The sequence below is a fragment of the Camelus bactrianus genome, chromosome 6, assembly GCF_048773025.1.
Source record: "Camelus bactrianus isolate YW-2024 breed Bactrian camel chromosome 6, ASM4877302v1, whole genome shotgun sequence".
NCBI classification, from domain to species: Eukaryota; Metazoa; Chordata; class Mammalia; order Artiodactyla; family Camelidae; genus Camelus; species Camelus bactrianus.
Genome location: NC_133544.1, coordinates 39,352,985 through 39,366,139, shown reverse-complemented (window position 1 = coordinate 39,366,139; position 13,155 = coordinate 39,352,985). Strand labels below are relative to the sequence as shown.

General features: G+C 37.7%; 1 protein-coding gene across 1 annotated transcript in view; it reads right to left on the bottom strand.

Annotated features, from left to right (window-relative positions):
- The window catches only part of TBPL2 (TATA-box binding protein like 2), a 95,966-nt gene that overhangs the window by 69,605 nt on the left and 13,206 nt on the right, over positions 1 to 13,155 (bottom strand). Inside the window, exon 3 of the mRNA XM_074365490.1 lies at positions 10,460 to 10,629. The gene's annotated coding sequence lies outside the window, so the exon portion shown is untranslated. The remainder of the gene's footprint in view (positions 1 to 10,459; positions 10,630 to 13,155) is intronic.

The window sequence follows — 13,155 nt, the reverse complement described above, 5'->3', positions numbered from 1 at the left end:
CTATATCTATAACTTCATGTCTTTCAATAAAATGGCAGGTATGACAATGTTAAGATTTTGATGAAACTGGTTGTCAGAACACAGTTTGTATTCATTTGTTATATTTGACATATAACATTAAAAAAAAGTTAAACTTGGATTCAAAAGTGTACAACTGGGCACATACTGAAATCTGCATCACAATCTTACACCTGTTTACTGTGCTTTGCCTGGTAACCTCCTGTGGGTTTGTCACCAGTTGTGGGTTCTGGCCAGAAGTCCCACTGAGACAGAATGAATTACTAAAGACTCTGGGGAAAAGTCAAGAGAGCGAGAGGGAGTTGGGAGCCAACTCCACAAGCCTCTCAAATCTCTCATATTTATTGAGTACAGTCGAAGCAGGAATTTAGGGAAGGACAGGGTGAGATCACAATGAGTACAAAGGCTTTGTTTATTGTTGGTGTTTGGCTCAAGGTTAGAAGACCCTTTTTGGTGAATCATAATCACGTTGAGCCTTTCAGCTTATCAGGGCAGAATGTATGAGAATCAGCTGCTTGACAAGATTTTCCTGGACTCAGGCGACTGTGCCTGTCTTAGGTTGCCCTCTCAGGGGACCTTACCAGTCATTGGCTAACCAGCCTTCTCACCTCTGAGTCTGCAGCTTTTTACCATTCCAGCCCAAGGCTGTTTTGGGGATAGAAGACTAACAGCAGGCACGCCCAGCGTTTATAGCCAGGGGCCTGGGTCATTGCTAAAACCTCAAGGCAGTTACTAATCACCTCTTCTTTAAGGAGATAAGTGGCTGGGATTGTTACAATTTGTTAACCCAATCATGGGCTCCCACAACCTCCACAACTGACCCTCCCCACCCTCAACATCCTCTTTTGTCTTTAGACAAAAATGGTATTTGAGACCATTTTGGTGAGTTACTTAGTTTTTCTGAATCTCTCCCATGTATACATGTTATTAAACTTTGTTTGATTTTCTCCTATTTATAAAAAAAAGTGTACAACAAAAATAAAATCTCCAACAAAAAGAAAGTAAAGAAAGAGAAGGAGCACTCAGGCAGTAGTGCAGCCCAGAGACAGGGAGCTGGAAGACCACTGCCATGTCCAGGCAAGAGGTGATGGTATGTGAACTGATGGCAGTGGGAACGGAGTGGCCATGAGAGACGGGAAGTAGGTGACTGTTGGGTCATGGGAAGTGGGGGAAAGAGTAGAGTCTAAATGTCTCCCAGCATCTAGGTTGCGCTACTGAGTGGGTGGTGGGGCCAATCGCTGAGAAAGGGAGTGTAGGAGAAGTAACAGGTCTGGTTGGTGTGTGGTGCATGGAGATCAGTTTCAGACATGTTCAATCAGAGGCTCTTCCAGGAAGAAATTTCCAATGTCATTTGATATTCAGACCAGGAGTTCAAGGTCTAGGGTAGAAATATAAATTTGGTTATCACCAGCATTTGGGGGAAACCAAGAGAATAAATAATAAGATGACAAGTCTCACTGTAGGAATAATATCAATCAATGTACAATGTGGATAATGGTTAAAATAAATTTTAATGGAAGATGAGGTCAGGTATGAGAAGTATGATACGTAAACAAAATACGAACCCTGGCTTTTACTTATCGTACTTGAAACTGCTAAAAGAAGTAGTAACCTGCCTCTGACAAATTACATGTCCAAGAGATATGTGTTGTCTTAACCCCTCCTTGCCATGAAGAGGAACTTACTAAGGATCCTTGGAAACTTTGATCTCTCTGCAGGGTGGTTTGGAACCAGCATAAAGGCATTGCTAAATCACCAGTGGAAACCAGCCTGATGCTGGTAAACCAGTCAATGCTCAGGATCATGTAGGGGACCCATAAAAACAAAGCAAATTCTAGACTGACCAACTGGAACCCTGGAGCTGGAGCCTGGGAATCACAGTTTCAAAAAGCCCTACAGGTCAGGCTGGTCATCAGGTTATCAGCTGGTCATCAGCTGCAGTATCAGCTCCTGACAGCAGCTGTCACCTGATGTAGTGGTGCCTGTCCATATCTATTTAACTACTTATCCTCCACTGGGACCTTGGGCAAGTTGCTCAACATCTTTATGTCTCAGTTTCCCCTATCTGTAAAATGGGAATAAAAAAAGTGACTACTCTTGGGGTAGTTGTAAGGATTAAATGCATTAATTTATGCCAAGTACTTACAATAGTACCTGACATCACCACGTAAACATGCAATAAAAGATAGTATAATTATTATTTTTATTAATATATGTGACAAGGTACTGAGACACCACTTCTGCCACTATTTTTGCTAACTAAAATATTATAATAATTTTTTAAAAAGAATAAAATTTTACACTTGAGTCCTTTATACTAAAATCTTCACTTCCCTTGTCTTCCAAGCCTCGTGAAGTAGTTGCCTTGTCTCTTTTACTTCTTTGGCACAGGAAATTTATCCTGAAGTGACTGGAAGCATGAAAGCATATTTTACGCATGAACTAGTCTATGAGAGTTTTGGCGTTCGAAGGAAGATGAATCTGTATTCAAATGGCTCTTATTACCATCCAGGTGCCTCAGCAGACCTTGATGATATTTGGAGTTTCTGGAAGTTTCAGAAGAAGTATTTCCATGGTTAAGAAACTTGCTTCTAAGCAAATTAGTTTGTTAGACTTCATGTCCATGCATGCCCTGAAGACCTAATTACATGGACTTCCTGAGGTAGATGTATCATAGTATACCTACATTTTTGAAGGGAACAGTCTCTGAATTATTACAGTGCATATAGGTTCTTAATCCAAATTGGTTCATAAAGATGAAAAAGAATACCTGCCTATTATAGACAATCTCACTAATCTCATGCTAACCATGCACCTTGGGTATACTTCATGAATATTGTGTTGAGTCATTCTGATAATTAGAATTCCTCTACATTGAAAGTTACTCAGTAGTTTTAATTTCATGAGAAGATAATACTTCTAAGATTTTTGCCTAATAAGTGCTTAATTATTTCTAAATCATTACTAAAGCACATTTAAGAGCTAAGTAAAAAGATAACCAACTGAGAGAGGGCATGAAATGGTGTGACATTAAAATTTCAACACATTAAAAAATGCTCAACATCAATGTTATTAGGGAAATACAAATTAAAACCAAAAGAACTTATTCTAGAAGGAAGAGGAAGTTCTGGGACCAGGAGAATAAAGAGAAGCCTTTTTCCTAGGGCACTTGGTAATAGAGGTCTACATTTATACGGTGTATTGGAGGGAATGAACTTCTTCAAGACCGGTCCTTTAGGTGAATTTTAAACAACCACATGAAGCAAAGACTGAGACTTTCTGCAAAAGGTCAAGGATACAAAAAAGGGAGGTACAATCATTCATTCATTCAACAAATATTCATTGAGAGTCTATACTATGTGTCAGTGATGAACACGGCAGACAAGGTCCTTGACCTCAATGAACTTTACATTACCATGAGGCAGACAGAATTTTAATTAAGAATCAAAGTAAAGTATTAGTATTATGATAAAAATAAGGATCTATAAGGATATAAGCCAAGGGGTTCTTAAACTGATGTAGGTGATAGGGAAGGACTGTATAAAGAGGAGATATTTAATGAGATTTAAAGATTGATTAGGGTTATCCAGATGATACAAAAGTATAGTTAATAAGATTGGGAGGGGGTTTTGTTGGAGAACAGCAGTAAAACAACCCTGTTTTATTCTGCTGGAAAATTTAAGCAAGAAAAAAAAAATCCTACAAGATTATAAGGTATAGCACAGGGAAATATATACAAAATCTTGTGATTGCTCACAGCGAAAAAAAAAATGTGACAAAGAATGTATGTATGTTCATGTATAACTGAAAAGTTGTGCTCTACACTGGAATTTAACACAACATTGTAAAATGACTATAACTCAACAAAAAAAGTTAAAAAAAAAGAGAAAAAAAAAATCCTGAAACTAATTAGCAATTGAAACAAAGTGACAGGCTCCAAGGTTAATACATATAAGTCAGTAACTTTCCTATATATGAGTAATGAACAACTGTAATGTGAAATCTAAAACACATTATCATTTATATAAGCACCCACCAAAATGAAACACTTGGGTATAAATCTAACAAAATATGTATAAGATCTTTATGAGGAAAACTATAAAACTGATACAAATAACAAAAAAGAACTAAATAAATGGAAATATTTCATATTCATGGATAGGAAGACTCAATACTGTCAAGAGATTATAGATTGGCCTATAGGTTCGATTTGATCTATGGATTCAATGCAATTCCAAACAAAATCCCAGCAAGTTATTTATGGATATGCACAAACTGATTCTAGAGTTTATACGGAGAGACAAAAGACACAGAGTAGGCAACACGATACTGAAAGAGAAGAACAAAGTTGGAAGACTGACATTACCCAACTTTAAGATTTATGACAAAGCTATAGTAATCAAGACAGAGTGTGTTGGCAAAACAATTGACAAATAGGTCAGTGGAACAGAACAAAAAGCCCAGAAATACACCCACATAACTATAATTGAATGGTCTTTAACTAAGGAGCAACGATACTCTTTTCAACAAATGTTGCTGAATAACTAGGTATCTATATACAAAAAGATGAATTTAGAGACAGACCTTTACACTCTTTACAAAAAAAAAATGGATCAGATCTAAATGTGAAACACAAAACTCTGAAATTCCTAGAAGACAACACAGGAGAAAACCTAGGTGATCTTGGGTGATGATGACTTTTTAGACACAACACCAAAGGCATAATGCATGAAAGGAAAAACTTGTAAGCTGGATTTCATTAAAATTAAAAACATCTGCTCTGTGAAGGACACTGTCAAGAGAATAAGAAAACAAGCCATAGACTAGGAGGAAATATTTGCAAAAGATGCAACTATAAAGGACTATTATCCAAGATATACAAGGAACACTTCAAACTCAACAGTAAAAAAACAACCTGATTAGAAAATGGGCAGAAGCTCTTGACAGCTCACAAAGAAGATAAACAGATGGTAACTAAGCACATGAAAAAGTGTTCAACATCATTAGAGAACTGCAAATTAAAACACCAATGAGCTATGCATCTGTTAGAGTGGCCAAAATCCAAAACACTGACAAAACACCAAATGCTTTTGAGGATGTGGAGCAACAGGAACTCTCTCATTCATTGCTGGTGGGAATGCAAAATGGTTTGGCCACTTTGGAAGACAGCTTGGCAGTTTCTAACGAAACAAAATATACTCTTACCATGTGATCCAAAAATCTCACTCCTTGGTATTTACACAAATGAACTGAAAACTTATGTCCACACAAAAACCTGTACATGGGTTTTTATAGCAACTTTACTCATAATTGCCAAAACTTGGAAGCAACCAAGAGGGATAAATACACTGGTATAGCCAGACAATGGAATATTAAAAAGAAATGAGCTATCAAGCCATGAAAAGACATGAAAGAAACTTAAATACATATTACCAAGTAAAAGAAGGCAATCTGAAAAGGCTAAGTATTGTAGGATTTCAACTATATGACATTCTGGGAAAGGCAGAACTATGGAAACAGTAAAATGATTAGTGCTTCCCCAGGGTTAGCAGAGAGGGAGGGATGAAGAGAGCACAGATTTTTAAGGAAGTAAAACTATTCTATGTGATACTACAATGTGGATACATGTGATTATACATTTGTCAAAACTCATAGAACTGTACAACTGCAAGAGTGAACTCTTATGTAAATTATGAACTTTGAGTGATAACGATGTGTCAATGTAGTTTAATCGATTGTAACAAATGTCCCACTCTGGTGAGGGTTGTTGATAGCGGAGGAGGTTGCATGTGTGTGGGGACAGGGGGTATAGGAGAATTTTCTGTACTTTTGTTCAGTTTTGCACGAACCTAAATAAAACTGCTCGAAAAAATAAAGTTCATTAATTAAAAAAAAAATCCTGTATGCTACTTTAGTGAAAAGCCAGAGTAGGAGCCATCTTTGACAATTAGCTTTCTTGGCCAGGATACATGGCTCTCTGATAAATTCCTCCTGGAACCACATTAGTATCTGACCTTATTTAACTTGGATTCCAGATCAGGTAGCTTGAGTTACATCTTTTTCACGCATGTATGAGAAATACATAAAATGAAAAATGCACTTTTTACTAAATCAAATAAATAATGCATCCAACAGGTACCCTTAGCAATTTAACACAACTGTTAATCCAACAATTCAACTTCTAGTAATTTAATATGGGAAAATAATTATTTAAAGAAGTTTAACATAGCATTGTTCATAAAAATAGGATATAATTTAAATGTTTACTGATAGGAAATCAGTTACATAAAACAGAGTGTATATATACTATTCAGCAATGAAAAGTGTTGATGTAGAGCTATATTTATTGACATAGAAAGATACCCACAGCATCTACCACAGGAAAATAGCAGGTTATAAACCGGATACATAGGTGTGTGTGTTCATACGCAGTCCTCCTGGGTGGTAGGTTTTAGAGTGTGTGCCACTTATCAGTTTATCACTTTTCAGCTTCAAATTCATACTTCATTGCCTGTTCTGCAAAAATGGAGATATATACTTTTCCTTTGCCAGCTGATACACATGTTAAACTTTATCAGTACAGGAAGCTGAAGTTTCATTGCAGATGGACGGGATTTTCCTCCCTTGTTCCAGTGCACTGCCTTGGCAGGCTCCTGTGGCCAGAAACTTTCCCCAGTAGCCCCATCCAACCCCTCCAGTGGTTGTGGTTTTGCAAAAGAACACTTCTGGTTTACCCAGAAACCTGGAAAGTACACTTTGCGCAAGTTTCAACAGCACAGCAGCAGTTCAGTATCCTCCCCGCCACATGAGAGGGTGGGGTGGGGAGGTCCTTTGGCCTACTGTCTCAGACTTAGGGGTTGTGGCAGCTCCTTGTATCTGCCCTTCTTATATTCTTTAGAGTTCTTGTTTCTTACCAGCTGAATCCTTGTTACTCCAATCCTCTGCTATAGTTAGTAACTTTTTACATTAAACCTTCCTTCCTCAAAAACAAAAAAACCCTGCATAAAATTAACTATAACTCTACTCTCCCTATGATAACTGCCATTAACATCTTGGTGCATATACTTTAAACCTTTTTTTCCCTATGAATGCGTGCGCATGTACTGTATGTGTATATATACACATATAAAAACCCATATTGATATCCATATATAGTTTTTAAAACAAAAGATAAGGCACATTATACAGTTTGCTTTGTGAGCTTTTTTACATTAATATTTGTAATGGTTGCACTGGATTTCACTTGGTACATGTATCTTAAATTGTTAAAAAAAATTTCCCTAGTTTGGGACACGGGCTATTTCTAATCTTTTGTTATTATAAACAGTGCTGCAATGAACATCTTTATGTTGGAAATCTTTTATTCCTTCAGATCCACTTCCTACTTTTCTCCATCCTTTTCTCAACTCCACTCTCTTTATGGAGTATAATAACTGGTTCCTTTGCCCTCTAGCTTCCTGTTAGGTCCAGCCCCAGCAGAAGACTGGAGCAAAGGACAGGAGTGAGGTCAGAGTATTCATCCCGGCTCCCTCCTTGTCAGATCTCCTAGAGCTGGCTGTGCTCCATAACTGAAAATCTCTATCCTTATGAGGCTAACCCTACACCACCCTTTCTTCCTAGCTCTCAAAACCAATCCTTCCCTTGTCTTTTTTTACTGGGCCTAACGGGGACAGTTCTGCTGCTGCTGGAAGCGCTGGGTATCCACACCACTGTAGTTTTCCTACAACTCCTCCATACCTTTGTAAATTAACCCCACTCGAATTATTCTAGTTGCTATTTTCTCTAATATGAATTTTGTATTTACATCTTCAAGTACATCTTTAATTATACTCTTCAAGTAAATTTCTAGATAAAAAATTTGCTAGAGCATTGGGTACATTTGTTTTCAAGATCTGTGAGACATGTTTTGGTATTCATTGTAGATGAAATGTCTATAATCTTGGTGATCTAGGGAGTCACTCTTTAAAAATGTGTAATCTATATTCTAGATCCAACCAGATGAGGCTGTATCTAAAAATTTAATAAGGATAAAGAATTTGTCAAGGAACACAGCCCACAATTTACCTTGGTCCCCGAGAAGTTCTGGAGACCTCAAATCTTCCTGAGCTTTTTAATAAGCCCATTTTGTGAAGGAATATTACTAGGATCTAGTTAGAAAGTGAACTAAAGAAAGAAAATTCAATCAGTTGATGCTGGTTTATAGAGTTGAATAAATAAGCCTTCCACATGTCAGTTGTTATCTGGGCTTTGGAGACCTCATTCATCAAATTTCTAACACGGGTAGCCCAAATTCCTCTCAATGTTTCAATCTGAGCCCCAGTTCTCCTGATTATGATTTCTTATACGTGAGTTTCTCCAAGACAATAAACAATTTATAACAGATGAGGCAGATATGACTATTTTACAGACTGAGGGGACACAAGAAATATTGTAAGTTTTACAGGTTGAATCATATAAGCTGATTTTTATAAGTCAAAAACTGTGAAATATCAGCAATTCCATATGCTTTACCCTAGTAATTTTCTCTAACTCAATTTAATTCTATCTTGAATCTTCATCTTGCCACACTGGCTGGAAAGATAACCTTAGCCATTTGCAGGATTCCTCTACACCTCCCCCTTCATCTACCCCTGTCCTCCCTCCAACCTCCTCCTCTACCTGAGAACGTGTCAGTTTCAGGGTGAATCGGGTGTTGTGGGGAGGGAGCGAGCATCCGGTCCAGCTGACGCTGTCTTCCATGTCCTCTGTCAGCCTCTGTTCTCCCTAGGCTGTGCTGGGAGTATGGGACTCAAGAGAGGCTGCCCAGGGATCTGCTGCCTAGGCACACTGGTCAGCACTTTCTTCTCTGGGGTCTTATTGCTTCCATAGTAAGTAGCACAGCTTTGATTGCAAGAGGGTTTCCAGATAACCATGCCAAGTCTTACCGTCAAGGAAATGGATCACTGTCCACAGTGCCTGGCACACCATAGGCACTCACTAAATATGGATTGAAGGGATAAATAAGTGATCTGAAATGGTCAACCTAAGCACACTAAGCAGAGTGAGCAGAAAAATGGCAATAGCAAACCCTTATAGGACTCCTAATGGGACAGGCATTGTTCTAAGTGTTCTATATAAATTAACTCATTCAGTTCTTACATGACCCTCAGAGCTATCTAACTGAGCAGAGCTAAAGTAACTTCTCAAGTTTGTGGCAGACCTCTGTAGTCTGACTCAAAATCTGTGTGCTGAATCACTGGTCCATACTGCAGCCCAAGTGTGGAATCAAGGACGCTTTCTAACTGTGCAGAGAAAGAGCTAGGCCTTTGATGTCCTTGGGGATTACATTCAACTTTAGCCCAGATTTCACTAGTGGCATTTATCTATGATACTTAAGGTCACTAACAAAGCCCGGGCAACATCCTGGCTTGCAGCCAGCCCACTGGCCTTCCTGTCTGGTAAACTTCGCAGGACTGGTCATGTGAGAAAGACAGCTAACAGCAACAATTGCTGGGTGATGAATGGCTAGAAGTAGGGCAGCTCGAAGCATGACGGGGACAAGGAATGCAATCAGGAAATGCTGACCTGGAACTTGGAGTGGGGTAAGTTGGGCTGTGATGGATGGAAGGCAGCAGCTGCACGTACAGCCTGTTGGCACACACAGTCTGAGAAGCACAGCTTAATTTGAATTGAAATGGGCAGCTTGAGAGGCAGAGAGGCAAGCAGTGACCGAAGTCACAAACCAAAATACAAACCTTCCATTCATCTTTCCAATCACACTCACACTCTTGGGTAATGTTGTTGTTCAGCACCATTCTTCAATATGATAAAGAACCATGATGCAGGGCTGTGGGCCCAGGGCCACGCATTATGAGACTTGTGAGGGAGGAACAGGCAGAAGTAGCTTCAAGCTGAGATTTAATGGGCACATCTGAGCCAATCTCTGAACAAAGGTTCCTGTTTAATATTTGGAATGGCAGTTCTGGAATGCACTGAGGTGCTTGTGAACAAGAGCAAAGTATTATTGGTTACTTTTGATTTCACACCTCAAAGTCAAGGGCTTCTTCTGCTATTTTTCATGTTTCCCATCGTGCTTATAGCTCTTGCACCTCAGCCCAAGTCAGAGCTCTGGGCACCCTGGGTGCCAAGAGACTTGACTCGGCAGGAACACAATCCTGAGTGGTCAGTGGAATGTTGGGTCCACGCTCTGTGGGCTCCATATTGTTCTGGATACACTTGTACAATTTGCAAGAGGAAGACACTTCATGGGTCAGTGGCTTTTTTTTTAAATTGAAGTATAGTCAGTTTACAATGATGTGTTGATTTCTGGTGTACAGCACAATGTTTCAGTCATAGATACACATGCAGATATTTGTTTTCATATTCTTTTTCATTATAGGTTACTATAAGATGTTGAATATAGTTCCCTGTGCTATACAGAAGAAACTTGTTGTCATTTTACCTTTCCGAGACAGGGACGGGGACGGGGACCGGGACGGGCGCGCGGGCCGCTACACTGGGAAGCGGGGAGCAGGGAGGACTTGGCGTCCTCCCGCTGCATTTGAATCATGCACCAGTTCTGCCCATGCGGTTGAGGGTGGAGAGACGCAGTGGAGTTTGGAATAAAGGAAACTGTTGGAAAAAAAAAAGAAGAAGAAGAAACTTGTTGTTCAGCTATTTTACATATAGTAGTTAGTATTTGCAAATCTCGAATTCCTAATTTATCCCTTCCCACCCCATGATCTTTTTTTTTTAATTTTATGTATTTTAGGGGAGAGGTAGTTAGGTTTATTTATTTATTTAATGGAGGTTCCCAGGACCTCGTGGATGCTAAGCATGCACTCTACCACTGAGCTATACTCTCCCTCTGCTGTGACTTTTTATTGCAGGCCTCAAATGAGACTTAAAATGGATGTTTAAAAACGAACCCCTTATCAGATATATGGCTTGCAAGTATTTTTTTCCCATTTCATAAGTTGCCTTTTTAGTCTTTTGATTGTTTCCTTTGCTGTGCAGAAGCTTTTCATTTTGATGTAATCCCATTGTCTATTTTTAATTTTGTTGTCTGTGCTTTTGGTGTCATAACCAAGAAAGCATTACTAAGACCAATGTCAAGGAGCTTTCCCCCACCCCTCTTTTTTTTTTTTTTTCCCTGGGAATTTTATGGTTTCAGGTCTTGCATTTAAGTCTTTAATCCATTTTGAGTTGTTTTTTGTGTGTGCTATAATATAGGGGTCTAGTTTCATTTTTTTTGCATGTGGATATCCAGTTTTCCCAGCACCATTTATTGAAGAGATTATCTTTTCCCAGTGGTATATTCTTGGCACCCTCATCAAAAATCAATTGACCATATATGCATGTGTTTGTTTCTGGGCTTTTAATTCTTTTCCATTGGTCTACATATCTGCCTTTATGCCAGGATCATACTATTTTAATTACTGTAGTTTTATAATATGTTTTGAAATCAGGAAGTGTAATACCTTCATTTTTCTTTTTCTTTCTCAAGATTGCTTTGACTATTTTGGGTCTTTTGTGGTCCATATGAATTTCAGGATTTTTTTCTATTTCTAAAATAGAAATAGAAAATTCTAAAAAATGCCATTGAGATTGTGATGGGGATAGCATTGACTCTGTAGATCTCTTTGAGTAGTATAAACATTTTACTAATATTAAGTCTTCTAATCATACAACTCAACAGCAAAAAAACAAATAATCTGATTAAAAAATGCACAAAGGGCTTGAACAGACATTTCTCCAAAAAAGATATACAAATAGCCAAAAGGTATATGAAAAAATGCTCAATGTCATTAATTATTGGGAAATACAAATCAAAGCTACAATGAAATACCACAGATACCACTTCATACCCACTAGGATAACTATAATAAAAAGGAGAGATAATTGCAAGTGTTGGTGAGGATATGGAGAAACTGGAACCCTCATCTACAACTGGTAGGAAGATAAAATAGTGGAGCTGTTACAGAACACAGTTTGACAGTTTCTCTAAAGATTAAACAGAGTTACTGTATGACCTAGCAATGCCACTCTTAGTTATATACCCAAGAGAAATGAAAATACATGTCTATACAAAATTTGTACACAATGTTCATAGCAGCATTATTCACAATAACCAGAAACAACTCAAATGTTCATTAGTTGATAAATGGATAAATAAAAGTGGTATGTTCATAAGATGGACTATCATTCAGCCAAAAAAGGGAAGAAGTACTGATAGATGCTATAACATGGATGAACCTTGAAAACCTTATGCTAAGTGAAAGAATCCAGTCACAAAAGATCACATTTTGTATGATTGTTTTCATATGAAATGTACAGAGTAAGCAAATCAATAGAGACAGGACATAGGTTATAATTTTCAGGAGCAGGAGGGTTTGAGGGAAATGGGGATTGACTGCAAATGTGTACAGGATTTCCTTTTGGGATGATGAAAATATTCTAAAGTTGATTGTGGTGATGGTTACACAACTCAATATACTAAAAACAATTGGTTTCAATACTTTAAATGGGTAAATTGTATGGTTTAAGAATTATATCTCAATAAAATTTATACATATTAAGTATATATAATATATATGGAATCAATAAGAAAGGAATAAAAAATACAATAATCTTTTAAATATTTTATTTTAGCCTAAAACCATTTCAGTGTGCATCCACCCACCAGTAGTTTGATGTAGGGCCAAGATTTCTTTGAGTATAAGTTTGCTGATTGACATTCCATATTGTTTTTCTTGCATTAATCACATTCAAAATGGTTGTCTATGATTTCCGTTTATTAAAAGATAAATGAGAAATTGAAGACATTTGCATGTAATTGCAAAGGTCTTTTAGATTTTTTTCAGTGCTTTCAATCTTTTGTAGTCATCTCACCCACTCCTAATTTTTTATAACAGCTTTATCAAGATATAATTCACACAACATAAACTTTACAACTATAAACTGTACAATTTAGTGGGTTTTAAGATAATTCAGAGAGTTATGCACATACTTAATTTGACATTAAAGTTTCTAGCTATTTGCCTTTACCAACTCTTTCTACAGTAATGAACATGGTTTTAATAAAAAGCTCTTTTTGCACTCAGCATTTGATTAAATCATGTAAATACAGTAACAGAAATCTGACATGAATAAGTTTGG